General features: G+C 38.3%; 1 long non-coding RNA gene across 3 annotated transcripts in view; it reads right to left on the reverse strand.

Annotated features, from left to right (window-relative positions):
• Nucleotides 1–20,049, reverse strand: part of LOC103470134 (uncharacterized) — a 68,090-nt gene extending 48,041 nt beyond the window's left edge. Inside the window, exons 1-4 of one of the 3 annotated variants that reach the window (XR_534456.1) lie at nt 19,934–20,049; nt 15,730–15,852; nt 14,996–15,063; nt 5,722–6,295 (exon numbers count right to left, since the gene is read on the reverse strand). This is a non-coding gene — a long non-coding RNA (uncharacterized LOC103470134). Of the gene's footprint in view, nt 1–5,721; nt 6,296–12,541; nt 13,158–14,995; nt 15,064–15,729; nt 15,853–19,933 lie in introns of those variants that run through there. The other 2 variants (XR_534457.2, XR_534455.1) reach the window with 2 other exon arrangements.
• Between the last annotated feature and the right edge of the window lie 231 nt (nt 20,050–20,280).

The following is a 20,280-nucleotide window of genomic DNA, read 5'->3' on the forward strand; positions in this document are numbered from 1 at the left end:
ATCAAAGCTGAAAGCTCACTCTTTTTATGGCCCGTTAACACAACAACAACTATGCGCTTGATTTATTGTATTTTGAATAAAGCAGACATTTGATAAGGGACCATCAGCCAAAGTTTGCACATTTTATGACTATATTATATAGTAAAGATTTTTACGAGTTTGAACAGATTACTTTGCATGTGTTTGAGTTTAGAAAGAAACTACGCATTCCCTGGTCAGACCTCAAAGTGAACCAGACAGCAATAGCCAGTAAAAAATCTGATCTGTACATGCCTTAAAAACACATTTGTGACATGATCTGATGCACATATTTTCTTTGCTACAAACCCCATACGTTGAAAAGTGCTTGTGTGTTCCTTTTCTGAATGAGCTGCAGTGAATATGAATTGGACTCTTCTTCCATAGCACATGTGACTTGCAGCTCAAAAGCGCTCCTCCTGAACACCTACTGTGCTACTCATGTTACACCTTCTGTGCAGTCATGGTATAACCCTGAAAACCTCTCAAGTTCTGTTTTCTGTTTGTGTTCTTCCAGGGTCTGAATGGGCCTGTCGTTCATCTCAACGCAAGTGTGTGTGTGTGTGTGTGTGTGTGTGTGCAGGCTCGTGTGCAGCGCTGCTCAGACCCGTCTCCAGAAGGAAAGATAACAATCTGTTGCTTTCCCCGATCCCTATTTGGGTCTCTGAATTTGTGAAAACATGCAGGCATGGTATGTTTAATGGTTGCAAAATTCTTTCCAGAAAATATACAGGAGGGGAAAAAAATGTAAAATAAGAAAAGTGAGATTTTGCAAATGGTCTACCCTAAATGTGTCTTAATAAGCTCTGTGAGCATTTCACTAGTTGAAGCCTGGCACGTTAATTTAGCTTGTCTAATCATGACCAACTATGTTAATATTCTAAAATACCCAACATCCATTATTCTAAATAGAAAACACGTTTTTCCTCCACTTCAGACTCTCCCCTCCGCCCCAGTCCTTACATACCGCAGTAATTTTAACTTCATTTTATAATGTATGACCTCCTGCATACTCTCGGAGAACTACATTCACACCCCACAGGCAGACCTCTTGAAAATAATCCGGTAATTCACACGGGGACAAAGCTACATGCTGATGCAGTTTTTCTTTGAACAGTTTTTGCAGAACTGTATTACAATTCTGCTGTCACAGTCCGACTCGGTTGGTAAAGTGTAAAAATTATGTTGTCCACAAAGTTTTACAAACATACAAAAATGATCTCAATGGCAGTGTTGCCCTCAGAAAGCTGCTTCTGAAGGCAAAACAGACAGACCACAGCATATTAGAGTTTCCTCAGTTACTTGTGTGTAAAGTGTGTGCACTCTCATTTGTAGGCCTGCATGTGTGGACCAGAGGTGTACTCGTAGCGTTTTTTTTTTTGTTTTTTTTTGCCAAGGGTGGCATGGAGTGGGGGAGGGAATTACACCAGAAGGTAGAAATAATGGTTTCTCTTGTGCTTTTCTGCCTTTTTGCATCTCTAGCAAAAAGTGATACTAGTGTTTCTCCAGTTGGCCCCTTTAAGAACACAGTTAGTTTATAATCTCTTTCTCACTCTCTATCCCAACACCATTACATTGCTACCATGTTTCACTACAGGAATGATGTATTCAGAAAAAAAGCACATTTAGGGCAAAAATGTTAATTTTGGTCTCATCTCACCATGTGAGACGAATACTTCCCGTTATAGTTTTTTTTTTTCTTCAGATTAGACTTTGTGGGGGGAGTAGGTATCCGTTTTGCTCAGGGCTCCATTCATGCAAGAAACGCCACTGTGTGTGTGTGTGTGTGTGTGTGTGTGTGTGTGTGTGTGTGTGTGTGTGTGTGTCCAGGCCCATCTGGCTTTGATTACGGCCTGCACGATAAAATGGAAGACAGCTGAAGGCAGAGCTGGAGCTGCTTAGCGGCTGCCGACAAATGAAGAGAGACCAGGAAGATTTTTATCAAACACACATGATTGCTGGAGAGGGGGGTTGCCATTTATTTTCCCCTGGATGGCAGCTTACACACTGGAAGAAAAATGCAAACCAATAGGAGAGCACGTCAGCATGTTCATTTCAAAGTAATCATGCTTACAAAACAAAGCTATGGGAAAACAGAGGAATAAACACAAGACAGGGAAGAGTGAAGCCCAGAGAATGCCTCTGAAGGATAAACAAGAGGAGGCAATAAAACAGCAGTAAAACTCGAGCAAAATGCTATCTTTGACTTTTCCCACTGTGGTCTTTAGCCGGTAGTAATATGTCATGCTTTCATTGTGCTTCTAATCTGATAAAGTTTTATGGTTCCTCCTGCTATTAGTGTCATCCATTGTCATTTGAGGTGACAGGAATGGCAGCTTGTGGCGCTGACCTCTTAACGGCGCTCACATTCCCTCGTGGACGGCGGATTGAGTTAAAAGGAGCGCCTTTTTACTGACATCAGAATTTATCTAAAGAGGAGGAGGATGGGTGATCAGTGAATCCTGCTGGAGACGAAGGAGAGAGGGGCTGATGTAGTTCCACCACATTTTGTCTCCCCCAAGAGGAATTAGTGTTTTTTGTTTTTAACATGCAAAGGACCTCCCTTTCTGAGTCGTTCTGCTCCCCCCCCCCCTTGTCCCGTTCGGCAAAAGAGAGACGCCACATATGGTCCTAATGACTCTTTTTCTGTTTCATGAGACCAAGTTATTGCATGCATTTTAATTTTTTATTTTATTTTTTTAGGTGGTCTATTTTGCGTCATTAGTTAAAGTCGGGAAGTAAATTTGGTTCTACAATTTAATGTGTGTTTATTTTATTATGTATCCCATACATGACTTCTAACAACAGGAATCCAGCAGTCTTAAATCTTGTTCATATGCTTGGGATTTATGTGTCGTTTAGTTTTTCCATGCTACAGTAATCCATGGAACAAATCTACAAAAGACAATAATTCCACCAACCAAAAGCGTTTAGGCTATAGGAAACTGAAAAGAAAAACGGAATAGGCAGCAGGAAAACAAACTGTACCTCGTGTTACAATAGGAGTTTTATATGCTGCAGAGATAAGCATCTTTGTATACAGCTCACCTCAGTCAATAGACTACTTTGTATAATCACCTTTCACTGCAATTACAGCTGCAAGTCATTCAGGGCTACGACTCTGAAAGCTTTGTTGCATCTAGAGACTGCAATCTGCCCATTACCATTCAAAAACACTCAAGCCTTCAAGTCTCATCACATTTAGGTCTGGACCTTTACCAGCCCATTCTTATACACAAATATGCTTATATTACAGTTAAACAGTTTCAACTCTTTCACAGAACTGCTGTGTTCAGACAGAGATGATTGAAATATTTGAGAAATGTGAGGGTCATATTTGTGGTGCATCTCCTTCATGGTCTTGCACACAGGCTTCTCGACACTCTTCCAATGGGCCAGCAGACTGAGGTGCATAATTAACAGCTGTCCTTTTACAAGTTTCTCCCACCAGGCCATTAGATCTCTGCTGCTCTTGCAGAGTGACTATGACCCATTTTGCTGCTCTTCTGATCAAGCATGTCAGAGGATCATGGAGTTCACAATGTGATGAAAAATATATGACAGTGATCTTGTTGCTGATATGGCAGGACTAAGTACTATTTCATTGAGAAGCCTCTTTGCAATTAAGCAAATATTAATTCATCTCTTTCCCCCTGGGCTTAACTAGTTAACTTGGTTTCATCAGAAAGCATGCTACAACTTGTTTGTCCCAAAACTGGCATTTATAACTTTAGATCAGGGGTCCCCAAACTACAGCCCGCGGGCCGGATCCGGCCCGCCTCCACATTTGGTCCGGCCCCCTGAACAATACCAGAGAGCGTTCAGATTTTTTTTTCATATATTGTATTTTTCGGTTTATATGTGGATTTTTCTTCAACCACCAGGGGGCTCTTTAGCAGGAAGTGTGTCCTGTAAACTGTGGATGTTTTGTTTTGCATGAAGCATTGCTGCCATCTGTTGGACTTTTGGGGAACTGCTCGACTTTTATGTTATGTACGGTTATGTACGGTTGTTTGCCAGCGGTAGAGCAGATGAACACACGTGTCTGTTATGAACGCCGCATTCCAGGTCGAGTTCTTCGAAGCAATGCCTGTAAGTAGCAACTTATACTTCAAAATGAGCCTTTATGTTAACATAGTATGTAACTTGTTTATTGAATTAGTTTTGGAAATACCTGCGGGCGATTTGATTATGTGCTACGTCATTGCTAACTAGCAGGCTGCTACGATTTCTCAGGTCGTTACATAGCATTGCAGCTCATAGCATTCTGAGGTAGCCGTTGTATCAGTTGTACTATGTATCTGAATATAAAATACTTCTGTAAGCTGCTCTGAACTCATCCTGAGTTGTTTGTGTTTTGACAGTTTCACTCCATTCTACATGGAAATAAAGGAAGAACTAATTAATCCAGACTCATGTGAAAGGAGTTTGGCTTATTAGTTTTGGTACAAGACACGATAGCGAGACCATTACAAAGTGAATCTTTGAAAATAAAAGAAAGCGCCCATTAAAACGGAATTAGGTTTTAATAGGGAATTGAAATTTGAGAATGTTGTTGATCAGTTAAATAGCATTGAGGGGAAATGCTATTTAACAGTTTTTAAAATAATACTGGGATCATTATGAGAATTTGAGGTATAGATATTAGGATCCAGTAGATGGCAGTAGTGCAACAATAATGAATGCAAGCTGGTCTTGAAATCTAAAGAAGAAGAAGGCGCCCATTTTCATTTAGCACATGCTAGTAGCAACACGAAGGATCAGCACTTTTACTGTTAGTTACCGTACGGAAACGACCGTAATCAGTTCAGTTAAATCTAAACTTGGCAACTTTTTCTTTTTCAACCCTAATAAATGTGATATTCAATTGACCTGTTATGACTCAAATGTTGGGTGTCCGCCCCCCTCTGCTGCATCGTTGTGGAAAACTTGGAGCGGCAGAGATATCTGAGGCTTATATGTGCATGTTTACTGGTTTAAAAAAAACTTTGGGGTTGTGGTTTATAGTCCGGTGCGGCTGATAGTTAGGAAAATACGGATTATAATCCTTCCTGGATTTTTTTCTGTGAAGAACCCAGAGAGGGTTATTTGATTGTGCTTTCTGGAAAACAATATATTTTTACATTTAGGCAGTCCAGCAATCGTCACACTTATTCTGTTGCAAACTGACTCCGGCCCCCCACCAGAGAAGGGAAAAGTTATGTGGCCCTCTCAGGAAAAAGTTTGGGGACCCCTGCTTTAGATCAATCCAGCTCTCATAGGTGAATCTGTTTAATAATTAGAGCCTGAAACCTAAAGCTGATGCAAACCGTTTTCCTTCAAGAAGTTTTTTTTATCTAAAAATTTCTCAATATAAACATTTTCAGAGATGTTACATTTAAAAAGCACATCCAACTTGTATATGTGTAGATTTCTATTTATTGTGTCTTTCAAGACAAAAAAAAAAAATCAAGGCAGAAACAAACTCTCCAATTGAACTATTTGTATCTGCGTTCAATGGCACCATGTCTCAGAGTGGGATGGTTTGTTGAAATGAGCAGCATTGATTTTCCAAAAAACAATGTTTTGAATAGAACCAAAACATTCAACTTGTGCGTCATCTGACCAGAGCATCTTGTTTCATACATCTACTCTGCTCATGATTTGCTGCAAACTCAGATTTTTTTTTCATTGTTTTCTGTCAGTTCTGGCTTTGTTCCAGGCAGTCTTCCATAGAAATTTACACTGAATTTTATTTACAATTTTCAGAGCAAGAGATCAAATGCCATAACCAAAATTTTCAGACTTTGATTTCTAAAAATATAAAAACTATCTATTGTTATTTTAAAGTACCTTTTGTTCTCACAGAAGCTGTGACGAAGCAAAGTTTGTGTTCGGAACATGACAAAATGTAGATATTTTTTGCAAGGCCGTGCGTACTAGTCAAGCGTGAGATCACCATCGACTGCGTGAACATCAGCTGTTTTCAGGGGCTTTCATGGTCATTTACCACGCTGACCCTAAAGGTGAGAGTGCGCTGTGTTTTCAGCTGTTTTGCATCACAGATAATGAGATGCTCCCTGAACCAGGCAGCCACTTCTAGTCTGGAATTGATCAATGAGACCTCCCTTTCTTTGACCCTTATCTGGTGTTGGGCTTTTCATTGTTGCTCTACATCTGGAAGAAAGATCATGTCTTTTGTGTGGAGGTTTGGATGAAGACGTGACCGGACTCTAATGTCTGGTGTGTTACTGCCAAGCCACCGTAGTTGCTCACTTCCTTGAGAAGAAGTTTCCATCTGGGAAAAAAAAAACAGCCATTGATGTCTGACATGCCACAGTTTGGTGATATATGAACTATGAGACAGGGAACTCGAGTGGAAGAATGCACTATTTGTGTTTCCCTCTAGCTCATGTGATAATACAAAAATATGTACAAGTTATTACCTTACCTAATCAGCTGAGGCCCTTCTGTCCTCTCAGTGACTGGTATAATTTACATTAACTCTAACAGAGTGAATTTTTAAGACCAAGGGTTTTTTATCAGAAGGTTGCCAGAGGGCAGTTTTAAAATCCCGACAGCGCTGCTGTGAAATGGCCCGCTGTGTCATTGATATGTCCCAAGTGAGGGATAATGACAGTCAATGTGTTTCCATCAACACAGCTATTAAGTTAATTAGTAGTTAATCTTTCTATCGAGCTATATTGGCTGGAAAAACCAAAGTTTATGTCACTGGATATTAATTGGTACAGTTCATTTCTTAACAAATGAAAGGGGAATGTTAATCTACAGTGTAATACTACTTTTCCTTATGTGCTCCATTAAAAAGTAAAGTGCTTTTAAGAGAACAAACAGCGAAAAACTACTCCCGACTACAAATAATGATCATATTAATAACACATATGCTGCAGGCCCGGTGGGAAGCCCGGGCACGTCTGCTTCTGCAGCTCCCATCTTCTGCAATGACCCCGTTAAGCCTTGTAAATTGAGGACCATGAATATCAGTAATTAGCTTTCTTGCTTTAACAGCATTTGTGATCACCACATTCATCTCGCATCCAGTGCCCGCTGGCAAAAACAAAAAGGCTCACTAGGCTAAATTTTCCAAAGATGTCTGGGTTCTGTTTCTGTAATAAAATGTAATTTGTTGTCGTGCCTCGTTAAAGTCCAAATAAAAGCCAGAATATTTTGTTCCCGGGGAAATAAAGGTGCTTGCTGTGCAGCACACTGGACCTGGATATGACTCATAAAACACAGTGGTGCATGTGATTATAGATTTATACGAAGCCTGGATGTTGCTATTGTTGATTATGTGTGTTGTGTGTCAAGCTGTTAAAACACTGATTGCACTATGCCCTTTGTAGGCATATATCTAGCTTTACTTTATAAGGACACAGTCGTAGGTTTGAGAATATAAGTGTATTTGCCCTTGGATGTGCAGTTGCTCTTGAGGTTTGTCGACCTCCACTGCAAATTTGGTTTTGTTTGGCAAAAACTTGCAGATGTTTCCAATAAACAAAGAATAGCTTAAATAGCTCAGCACAAATAATATTACAAGTGATTTCTATAAATTGAACTAAAAACAACCCTTTTTAATGAAAACTGCAGTTTTTAAATTAGTCACTCTCTTAATGATGAACATTTCTTGTAGTTTTTTAGTATAGCAGCAGTTTGCCGTTACCTGCTGCAATGTGATTCATTGTAACAAGCTTCTGACACTAGCAGGGAGAACATAATATGAATAGTATATGAAAAGTTATTTTCAAAGGCTTGAATAATATTGAGAATGTTGTAGTCGTTGGAACTGAGATTCTATATAGAATTTGGATAAAATCCTTGTAACAGTTCTATGGTCTTGTGTAATTAAGTTTATTGCAAGCTCACATAAATCTTGCCACAATTTAAAGCAACTATTTCCCATAAAATTATTCAGCCTCGATTTCAATGGTGTTGAAAGATTTTTGCTGCAAGTGTACGTCTATTACACTCGCAGACAAGAAATTTCCATAGCTTTGTGGCCACCTCGTTTCCACTTAAAGTTAATTTTAAGCTCCAAGACAGATATTTATTTGGTGCTGTGAAGTATAAGTGACCCTTAAGGGGTCAAAGTAAGAACTGAGCTCAAATTCTAACATAGTTGAGGTGTTTTATCAGTCTCATGAAGTTTAAAAAACACATTACTGGTTTTGAAAGGATGTACCAATTTGCTACAAATTACACACTATTTTTCTCGAGCATGCCATCTGTTTGAGATCAGAGCTCACATAAATAATCTTTCATTATGACAAATTGCATATAAATTGTAGGGTTTATGAAGCATGGAATTTCAGAAATCAAACTGTAAAGTAAGATCAAGCTTCTCAGCAGGGACATTTCATATGCAGTAGTTAGTGAAATAAGGACAAAAATGTTAATAAAGACTAATAATGGACTTCACATAAAGTTTTCATTAAGACATGCATTATGTGTCATATTTCTAAATCTATATTCACTTTCCATTACCAGGTTTGAAATATATATTTTAACAAATTAGAAGTTACAGAAAGAAAGAAAAAAACAAAAAGCCAAGAAAAGACCTCTTACTGCACAAACAACTTGATTACTCTGCATAATTACCAAGTGTTTCAAAATTTAAAAATAGTTGCACTAAAATCAGATCAATTTGGATTATTTTGCTAACCAGTATATATTGCAAGCCAATATGTCGTTTTGGCTTTCAACTCACTTAACTACAAAATGAAAATGTATCTAAACCATACAGAAAATGAATATTTAGAAATTGCTGGCCAGTCAGTTAATAAGCAGCCTCTTCTGGTGAGAACTAAAATCCCAGATGTTGTAATATTAATACCTAAAGTAAAAAGAATACCATAAAATCATGTCCTGACCAAGAAACCTTTAAGAAAAATAGCACAAGCAAAAATACTCAAATTACAACAAAGAAAATTAAAGCCCAACAGCATTAAACAACAAATTCATACACAGCGAGTCTTAGTTCTCAGACATCTGCTCCGTCAATGAGCCTGAATAAATTTGTCTCAATAGGCCCCCTTTCACACACTGAAAAAAACAGAAGTTTTACTAATTCATTTTTATTGGATTACCTAAATGGGGCTGCATTTCACTGTTGCATGAAAAATAACACTGATGTAAAAATTCTAAACTTCAGCACAACTGCCGACATCATTTTTACCCCCATTCATCAGCACTACCCCCACCCCGTGTAACCGGTTCTTCAGTCTCGGCCACAAGGATGGTTTTCCAATTAGGTCCAGAGTGTAGCAATCTTATTTATATTCATAGTTGGTATAAATGACAGGAGTGATAATAATGATCATGATATGAGCAGAGAAAAACAATTACCGTCACCACCATCATAAATAGATGTTGCAAAATTCTCTATCATTACAAAGAAATGCCACAAAACACTCTGTACGCAGCCGACACCAGGCAGACAGAGGGGGAAATGGGAGATATGGTATGGTAGAAGCAATTTATTTTTCTTGATTTAATGAAAGAACTGTTTGCCAACTTTTTTCAAAAAGCCATTCGGCATGTACTTCAGATGAGTGGCAATGCAGATGTGTTTTTGGCTCTAAACACTGATCAGTCTTTTAGTGGTTTGACTAAAATTGACTTTCTTGCAGCCGTTTCAAATAGTCTGCAAACGTCAATGGAAAACCGAGGTATGGCATGTTAACAATTACTTTAATCTGTGAAAAAGTTTACTATAATCTTTGCTCCGACCCAGCGTTTTGCACTTTTGACAAACAATACTAGAGAGACCTTGTGCACAAATGTGAACGGTATTGCTTCCATGCACCCGACCACCCTTAAGCCTGCTCACGCACTCATGTCTGCTGCAGCGCTTGGGTGTGTACGTGGAAAACAAGGAGTGCAGAGTTAAGAGGGTATGATTTATAGTGCACTGCAGGTTATAACTCATTTCAGAGTGAATTTCCTGCCTGTGTGATTGCATCCTTTCCTAATGCCCTTGACGAAATGTGAAGCACAACCGATGATCCATGTCTAAAGACAGACATTTTTTGGGTGTGACTTTTGAATCTTTGCTTATAAATTACCCCGTTACAAGGCGAGTAAATTGTCCCATGAAGACAATAATTCTTACATTACAGAAAAAGCCTGCAAATGATTTGGGCCCATTACTGGATATGATACCATCAAATTTATCAATGAATCAGAAAATGGAATGGCTGGATGATGATCCAGTGAATCAAGAAGCAATGCCTGCTTGTCATTTTTGATCTTTTTACAGCCTTTTAACAGACAGATTAGATTTTACAAGGGATAATGAGCCTTCTGAAACTCAGAAGCATGAAGACAAAAAGAAATGTCCCTTTAACAGCCTGCAGTGGTTACACATGGGAGAAAGTCCTATCAAAATATGTAATAGGGATCATTTTTATTAATTCATCTTTTATATTTTTACTTTCTAAATAATTATTAAAAAAAATAAAAAATATAAAAACAAACAAGTCTATTTTGAATTTATTATGCATGAAACCTGCAGCACCATCAGAATATGAGAATATCACACAGGACACATGACGAAATTTGTTATCATATGGTCAAGTCAAAAGTACTGACAGACCAAGAAATTTAAAAATTATTAAAAAAATAAAACCCAAGAAAAAAAAAAGTACTTTTTTTTTGCAAGAAAGGGTTCTGATTATTCATCGTAGACCCAAAACATAAAAAGAAATTTGCACATGTGCTGTATTAAACGAAATAAATTTCGTTTTCAGATTATTTTGGGTTCGATTGAACAAATTTATTCCCAGCTATAAAAACGGGATGTTTTTCAAAACGGATGCTATAGTCATGTCTAATAACTCAAAGAAAAGCTGACTCGGGTGCAGCGAAGTCAGCTTTTCAGTAAAAGGCCTTTGGAAAAACACGGCACTACTTATTACAACAAGTCAAACAATTTTAGCCTGATAAATAAAAGGTCTCCATCTGGATCAAGTACCTGTGCTGGATGTGCCAAATTTGTGTCATTTTTGAATTGTAGCCCAAGGCCCACAAATGGTCCCCGAGTCGCACTGTGGACTTCCTTGTCTTAAGCCATCCAGCTGATGTATATGTGTCGTTGCTGAAATGCTATGCAATGCTAAAGCTCACGGACTGAAGACTGGGAAAATGAGAGTTAACTATAATCAATATCCTTTTTGCAGGTTTCAGCAGTAGTGTTTTACCATCAAACATTGTTTCCTGATATTATGCAAGTTTACAAACAACATTATGGCCATCAAAACTCTATGGAAAAAAGCTGGAATAAAGAAAAAGACATTACTGAAAGAAAGCCACGTTTCCAGAAGCAATGTAGGGGATGCCGCATTTATGAAAGACTGAAAACTGTAGGTCAGAATTTGCATCTAAAGTGAGTATTTCTGATAAGATAACTCTTCCTCTGGCTTTTAAGGCTTCCACAATTGCTATAAAGTCTGATGATGTTCTAACAGATGTACAGTTCATGAAGGACAGAAACACAAGTATCATGGATTAACTCTGAAATTATCACACAAACATTAACACGTACAGAGCATGGCACTCCATGAATCAGCAGTATGTCCGTTTTCTCAGGGCAGTTCAGAGAGGGTGGCCTTGTAAGACTCCAAATGAAAAGCCTAATGTTCAACTATTGATCTTCCCTTCTTTAAATTGTAGCTTATTTATAGCTGTGACTATACCGTTTTTTGTTTTTTCCTGAAAGAGACGGGAACAAATAAAAAGTCAGTCCAAGAAGAAAAGCAACAGGCTAGCAGGCTGGCCTAATGTGCCCAGCACCAAGCAGGTGGAGAGACAATAAGGAAGACAAACAGCTGCAGGGGAAGGAGACAAACATGGAGAGGAAAGCAATGCTTCAGTCTCGTCTTCATAAGATACGCTCACTTCCTCAACACACCCCCCACAGCAGGAGATGCCTTGCTTCCTCTTTCAATTTAAAGCTTCTGGAACAAATAAACTCGAGGGGATGTGCCCGGATCCTCTGAGGCATTGTGATCAAGGTTTAGTCAAATCTTACATCTTGCAGTAATAACACAGTGATCAGAGCCTGTTGGTCTCTTGCTTTATTAAAGAAAAAAAAAACTTAAGTCTTTAATCAACTTTTACTTTCCTGTTCAACAGAATGCTCTTTCATTGAAACCACAAATCTTCTTGTGTTAGTCACCTCAGCATGTAACCTGTCTGAAGGCTCACTTTGCATGTTGTGTTAGGCTGTTTTACATAGTGTTTGCTTATATATCGAAGATTTAACAGCTTTTAGAACTACTATGTCTGTGCTATGTTACAGAAGGTCAAATGTCTTGCTCAGAAAATGCCATCAAGAAAAATGGTTGTGTGTTGTTTTGTGAAGTCGTGCGGAATTTTAGAATCTTGTTTGTTAGGAAACTGTAATGTTACCCTTCTAATCCTAGCTTTAAAAATAAGTCAGACAGAGAAACATAGCATTACGTTTGGCACATAAGACTCTTTACTGCAGTGCAACCAGACTTTTGTCATCAGCAATTTTCTACCCCAACATACCGTGTTATAATATCTGGCATTCTTGACCCTTTCCAGTAGCAGGCAATAAATATTATACAGACATCAAAAAGGAAATAAATGTGAAGCTGGAAACTAGCTGAAAACTATTTCACTGCAGCTAAAGGAGTCCATTTGTAAAGCACAGATAAAGAAACGAGATTTGGAGAGCTTATAGAAGAGATGGCATAGTTTTATACTGCTCGCCAGCTTTCTTGTATGTTCTTGGGCGATGCTTGGAACATGGTGAGCTGCATTTGCGACATGGGTGAAAAGCTGACTACCAAAACAATTAGGGGGGGTTGAAACGACTGCTAAAAGCTTGTCATGGAACTTGTAATGTCCCTATCAATCTTGTACGGTATTTAATGTGAATGGGACCTGAGAGCTGAAAGCTTTTAGAAGTGTCAGAGAATGAGTTAGGATCTACTACACACTTTAATTTCCAGTATAAAGAGTGAATATTACCATATTTAGAGACCCCCAAAAAACTGACATTGAGAAACTATGAAACATAAATAAATCACAGTCAGCCTATCCATTGTCTAAAAAGCATATGCATTTCTTAAAAGCTCACTTTTAAGATGCAAGAAAAGTCCTTGAATCCACATCCTCTGAAAGAGAAAAGGATAATGAAGCGTTATCTCACGCCACAGAGAGCAAGTGACTTGTACTCTAAATAAAAAAATATTTACAACACAAAGGTGTTTAATGGGCATTGGCAGCACAGTAGAATTGTGGACTGAGCACTCTTATTTTCTTCAAAGTTCTTGTGATGCAAGAAAAATGAGTGAGGTTCATAAAAAATGAAAAGGTGAAAGAGGCAGATTTCTCCTCACCCAGCAATTATACTCCCTCTATTGAAAACTTGTATGCCCCAGGTTTAAGAAACAATTGGAAAGTCTGTTTCAAGGAAAGGCTCCACAGTGGCAAAGTTGGTAGAGCTGTTGCCTTGCAGCAAGAAGGTTCTGGGTTCGATGTGTCTCTGTGTTGCCCTGCGACAGACTGGCGACCTGTCCAGGGTGTACTATGCCTCTCGCCTGGAACGATAGCTGGACAGGCACCGGCACCCTTCCCGACCCCACTAAGGGAAAAGGGTGTACAGAAAATGGATGGATGGATAGATGGATGGGTTTCAAGGAAAGTAACAACCCCAGGCTGAATGATGAGGACACAATATATTTCATGCCATGCTTTGACAAGAAATTGTAGCAGTCTTATAAGAATTTTTTTTTTAAACCATGGTTTCAACTGGGATTATGTTTTTGAATCTCAGAATCTTTGCAAAGAAGAAAGATCATCTTTCTTATAGTCTCAGCATGCTAGTAAGAAACAGGATTTTGGCTCAGCTGAAAATGAAGGGTTGTCAGTTTGATCCCATCATATGTTGACATAAGAACTAGAGAAGAAATTACAATGAATAGTTGATAATCTTGCCAGAAATGTCGATTTCTGAATTACAGTTTTGGTCACGGGTAGTCATTCACCACTGTGACAAATTATAGGTAGACTGGGCATTTCATGTTACACTTTTACCTCCCTGGGCAGTGGACCGGTATGTTAAGTCTCCAGGTTACTGATCCCAGACTACATTTCTCCTTTCACAACCACCTTGGTACCTCACACTTCAGCTGCATCTTTGCTAATACTACATTCATTTTTGGACAACCAGAGTGACTTTCCTGCTTTAAGAGCAGCTTTTTGCACAGTTTCTTTCTCTCAGGCTTTTTTACATATTTCTCACCTTCTGGCATGGAAATAGATATAATTATCAGATGCCTACAAATCAATGAAAAAGCAAGTTCAGCACATCACAGACAGATTAGATATTACAAGGGATCATAAGGCTTCCGAACTCTGAACCATGAAAAGCAAAAAATATTGTATATTTTTATATAATATTTCTGATAGGAAAAAGTTCTATCAGAAATGTATACATCAAAATATACATTAAGAATAGTTTGTATTCATTCACTTTTCATCATGTTTATCACCACTAATTATCAGTACTAAAGCTATGAAAAAAGAAAAGCTGTCTTTATGTTAATAAATTTGTTATGTAGGAGGCATATGACAAAGGACATATGATGACCAAACCTTCACTTTACCATTACAACTTTGCTCAGTTACAGTAACATATAATCATCTTTCTTGAAGATTTTACATTTTGCACCATCACAACCATATTTTGTGATACAAAATTTCAGGCCTTTGACCATTCCTTGGGACATTTTTAGCTGCTTCCATTCACTGCTACCAAGTACTACAGAACCATTGCACAGCTAGCCAATGTGGAAACTTCTGGTGAATCAATTGCTTGGAAAAAAAATTAACAGCTATAGTCAAAAGTAGTGTTGTTCATATCTAGAGAAGAAATTGCAATATTTAATTGAAACTCTTGTCAGAATTTTAGCCTTCTGAGTAAGTTTTTCTGTCGCATATAATCACTTACCACTGTGGCAAATTACAGGTGCACCTTTAAGTTTCTAGGACGTCAGTCTCTGAGATACTGCATTTCTCCTAAAAATAAAAAAGAAACATGAAAATAAAATTAGTCATCTTATGCCTCAAGATCTATGAAAAAGAAAATGTGGGAAAAACAATATAAATGCCTTTTAATGTGCTAATTGTCTATTCTATCCATGTATTTGAACATGGCATCTCCTCTCTCATTCACTTAATATCAGCGTATTTAGCAAGGTGAGTCATTACAACAGGTGACAGTCCAACTTCAACGCTTAGAAGGTGTGATGAAGTACAGGAACCCCTAAAACGCACATCAACTTATTTTCAACAACAGTTGGATCTCTGTCAGTGTTACCTGCTACTTGCAATTTTCATTTTTGGGGTGCAATCCTGCTTACATGTATTGCCATGTGAAAAGCTAGATGCATCATTAGTCACTTCACTATGTAATGAATGATTTTTCTGTTTTCATAAAAAATTACATCATGTCCCTGTACAATTTCTACCTATTTTTGCTCACTTGTTGTTTATTTTTTAAGTAATTTGGCCAAAAAGGTCAACCACTCAAAGTTCCTACAGTGAAACTCAGCACAGGTGTCTAAAAATCCCCTTGAAAGGCATGTTTACACAATTGTGAAATGCAAGAGACATTTTGACCTGCTGTGAGCACCTGGGTGTCACAATATTACAAGTTCATGTTCCAAGGCAAACAAATTTTACCTGCTGACGCCAAGGCTAACACCCAAGGTCTTCCATCACTGCTTGGCGGGTTGCTGCCTTGCTGCACTGTATGCGTAGGATTTTGGACCCCGATGTGCGAGTGTGTGTTTTCACAAGAGAAAACTGAAACAGAGAGAAATGAAGAAATTTCTGTGAGGTGTTACAGGGAGTAAAGTGAGACAGCATGCGGCGCCGTTTTCAGAGAGGGAGAGAGAGTGACATTTCTGCTGAGCAGTGGTCACCCGTGGCAGCCGATGGAGATGCACATGTGACAGAAATGCTGACCCCTTTGGTCAATGTAGCCACCAATCTGCTGACATCTCAGATTCTGCAGGTTTCTTGCAAATTCGAGACCTGCATTTCCAGCGCTCAAGGCGACAAGTCATTAACCTCATAATGCATGTTTAGACAGCAAATACGAACAAAGACTTCTGCACCATTACAGTCCAATGCGGTGAAGGACCTCTGCAGAGCAATCCAGATTTTGAGGTACTTAAAACTGGCTCAGCTGCTTGGTAGCATGCTAAATCTGAGGATCTCAGAGGGAAAGCTGGCTAATTCATCCAACATCACTATGAGCCCCTCTACCCTGCAAAGAATATTAATCAGTGTATGTTCCCAGTTTTCAAGCTGGCACACAATCTAAACAGATGATGGATGGAGCACCAACTGGGCTATCTCACCCCACTCTCCTCTCTCTTGCCTCTGCTTCCGCCAGATATGAGCCAGTGAATTATTTTTGGACTAATTCTGTTTTATTGTCACTTAAACTTTAAAATTGTTCTTGTTAGTTTTATTGTGTTTAAGAATAATGATGTATGGTTTTTGAAAAGCCCTTAATGGCCCACTCTTAAGTGTTACCAAACTAAAGAGCTACACAAAAAGTTTTTTTCTCTAAGTTTGATAGACAGTAGAGCGTTTTTGTGTAAAATTAAAAATGTTCGTACATCTTTAATTTATGTCAAACACCCTGCGTGCTTTTTTAATATGTATTTTTAATATTGGTTCTGTGTTGTGAACTGGGACAGTTCCTTCCTCCCCAAGATTATTGAGTTCCCCTCATAAAACATATTTTAATTCTTTTAAAATGATTTGATGTTTGGCAAACATATTTTGTTAGATTTCTTAGAAGTTCTAACTTAATAACATTGAGATGTTTACATTTATTGGATATTTTTGTACACAACTATTTGAAAATTATAATGGCAAAAAATGGAGCAGTGGTCACCCGTGTCAGCCGATGGAGATGCACATGTGACAGAAATGCTGACCCCTTTGGTCAATGCAGCCACCAATCTGCTGACATCTCAGATTCTGCAGGTTTCTTGCCAATTCAAGACCGGTATTTCCAGCGCTCAAGGCTCACCTAACTCAACTATAGTATCTAATCATGTCAGATGCTCCAAGCACAAATTTCTAAAATTTTGCTCGTTCCGTGATTGACTTACCGCAAAACATGCCTGCCTCTGCTACTGGAACGTTTTCTGTACTTCTTTTTTAAATTAATAAAGACATTTCTTGAAACGACTGCGTGCTTAAGACAAACTATTTTAGAAAGAAAAAGTATGGATTGGAAAAGCTGTACTTTCATTTTGTAAAGGTTTAAAACTGTGTGTACCTAACAATTCTAATATGCATAAAAGAAACTGAGTGGGTTTCATCTTATCACATTCACTGCTAATTGCAGTGGAGCCTTGCTTCTCAGGTAAAATATTAGAAATTTGATGAGCATCAAGTATTGATTTAAAAGTGAAAGTAATTTTTTTTTTAAAAAAGGAAAATTTCAGTTTTAGGCATTCTATGCAGGAGGCCAATGCAGTATTTGTGGCAAGCTTTATGATTAAATGCAGGAATTTAATAATGTATGACTTTTTAAAAGTATTATTTCTTGAATCAAATGTAAGAATCATTCAAGGGAGAAACATAAATAACGCAACTTTTTTTCTTTAAAAGAATGGATATGAAAAAAAAAGTTGTAGTCTTTTGTTTTACTTTAATCTTAGTCTGCCTGCTCACTGTCAGTCTTCATTTCTCTCCTCTCCCTACGTTCCTGCAACCTGATTACTTTCAGAGCTCTGATAAGAGACTGCTGATTTTATAAAGCAGGCAAAGAAGGACTAAAGGCAAAAAAGGAAGCCCTTCATTGCCGGCTGACCTTTTGCTGCACAGAGTGTGTTTCACCGTGCCTCATTTCAGCTGTGGTCACATTAGGAACAGCACTTTATTCTGACATGTGGAATTCTTCACACACAGACACAAATGCACATTCCATGGTCTGCATGGTGGTTATTAGTTTGGCATGGGGAGCCAGAATGACATCATGATGCAAGACGGTGGTAAACAGCCCTGATTGGTGGACAGCTGAGCCTGCCAGGAGAGTGGTTGTCTGTGTTGGTGGTCCACGGTCTACTGCTAAAATCCTTCCTAACGGTGACGAAGCTGAGTAAGTGAGGCCCCCTGAGGTTAAACGAGCTTGTGCAGGACCGCTGGGACTGATTAGACCATGTGGGTTTGTTCTGTTTGTTTGAAAAGAATTACCTTGCATCTTTTTCCATTTAAAAGCATCGTCTTGTAAGGGTTGACGTGTCATAAATATGTGTTCTGGAGATTTTCGGTTGGCTTAACTGGGATTAAACCGTTTGCTGCTCTTATTTAAATAAAGGGTTAATGTGTTCGTCTTGAGAGTTGTTTCGTGTTGGGTAATCAGAATACGGCACTGCAATATTTCGATACGTCAAAGCAGGATTTTATTTTTGTGTGGCGTTTTATTGCATTGTCAATTTTACAAGCCTTGCCTGCAACATTGTCTGGACAAAAGCTGCAAAGGTGGAAAAATACAAAAAACTGGACTGCTCAGAGAATAAACACTGCAACACTATATTCATACACTCCTGAAGATTTTACATATTTAAGTATTTTCACCTTTCATCTCGTATGATGTGCAAACATAAACAATCCCAGCTGCTAAATGTTCAGCTGATATTGTCATCATCACGGTGACTTAGACCAGAGCCTCAGAACATACAGATTCAACGATTTTGCCTTTCTGGTAAAGCCTAATTAATTAAAGCCAGGAAGAAAATGTTCTCCTTCAACTGGGAAATTTAACTTAATCATTAAGCCGACTGGTAACCCTAAAATCTCTTCAGACATCTTCAACTATATCTTGAGAACATCTCCAGACGTCTCTTGATCTCTAAAGCCAGCATGACAAAGTTATATCTCTCTTGGGTCACGTATTTTTTTCTTTTTACCATCAGCAGTGATGACTTTATGAGCTTCTTTTCAAATAAAACTGCTTCTATTAAAGAGAAGATTTATGGCATTCTTTCGAATAATGTTGCTGCTATACCGTCAGATGTGGTAGGCTTAATAATAGCTTCTGAACCTGATTTCCCTTTAGACCATTTCAGTCCTGAACAGAAACAGCAGCAGCAGGAGGAAAAGCTCGCAAGAAATGTATAATTTTTGAACTTTTGAAAATCCACCAGCCCAGTATAACTTTACTGTCTGCTGGTCAGTATTTACTGGAGGTGCCTCGCTCAAAGTGCAAACAATGAGGGGACCAGTCTTTTTCTGTTGCAGGCCCAACAGAATGTAACACAATAATATTCCCTTCAAGTTGTGTGTGCCATTTCCGACCTGGTTCTGTGCAAACCCAAACTTAAGACATATTTACTGAAAAGGGATTTGATGTTTAACTTTTACCATTTTTATATTTATTTTTACCTTTTTTGACTGTGGTTGTCTTGTAGCCCTGTTTTATTGTGCAGTGCATTTGTTTTATCCTCTATAGCACTTTGGTCAATGCAGGGCATTAATACATATGGATAAAATTTATTACTATTATGATTAGCCACTGAAGAGAACAAACTCTGTGTAAACAGCTCTTAAGAACAGTCAGTTTTAGAGAGCAGTCAACCATTTTGCACCCCACCTCATTCTGTCCCTGATTTAATTTAAATGATTTTTAAAGTGGTATTGTAAAAGTTACAATATTTAATCTTTACTTTAACATAAAAATAAATGAACTGAAAAACCTTGAGTCATAAATCCTGATACCTTTGACAAATACATAATTTTTTTAGTCACCAAATGTCTGTGTAGCTGTTTGCTAGCTTGCTTATCCATCTATAGCCTCTGCCTTTGGAGCTTGTACATTTTGGACCATACAGAATTGTAAGACTGATCATCATGCTCTTACCCGTTTTGTGTTAATGAGGTTGAATTGAATTTCTGTTTGTTACAGCCCGCAGTGTCTCTCTGCTGTCTTCCCTCCAAGGGTTTGGAGTGAGATCTTCTGCAGGTGTTTGTGGTTGGCTTGATTACTGCCTGCTGCCACACATGCAACATTCTCTTTCTCCCTCCTAAGATCCTCATTTGGTTTGGGTTGTATTGTATGGTTTACTTTGGTTAGTTGTGAGTTTTTGAATAACCTGACTTCAGTTTCTTATTCCAGATATTCCTTTTCCGGTTTTATTTCTTTAGTATAATAAATAAATTATCAGTTTGTTACAAGTGAGGCAATCCTTGTGTGGTCTCCTCTTATGT

The sequence above is a fragment of the Poecilia reticulata genome, linkage group LG9 (genome assembly GCF_000633615.1).
Source record: "Poecilia reticulata strain Guanapo linkage group LG9, Guppy_female_1.0+MT, whole genome shotgun sequence".
Lineage (NCBI taxonomy): Eukaryota > Metazoa > Chordata > Actinopteri > Cyprinodontiformes > Poeciliidae > Poecilia > Poecilia reticulata.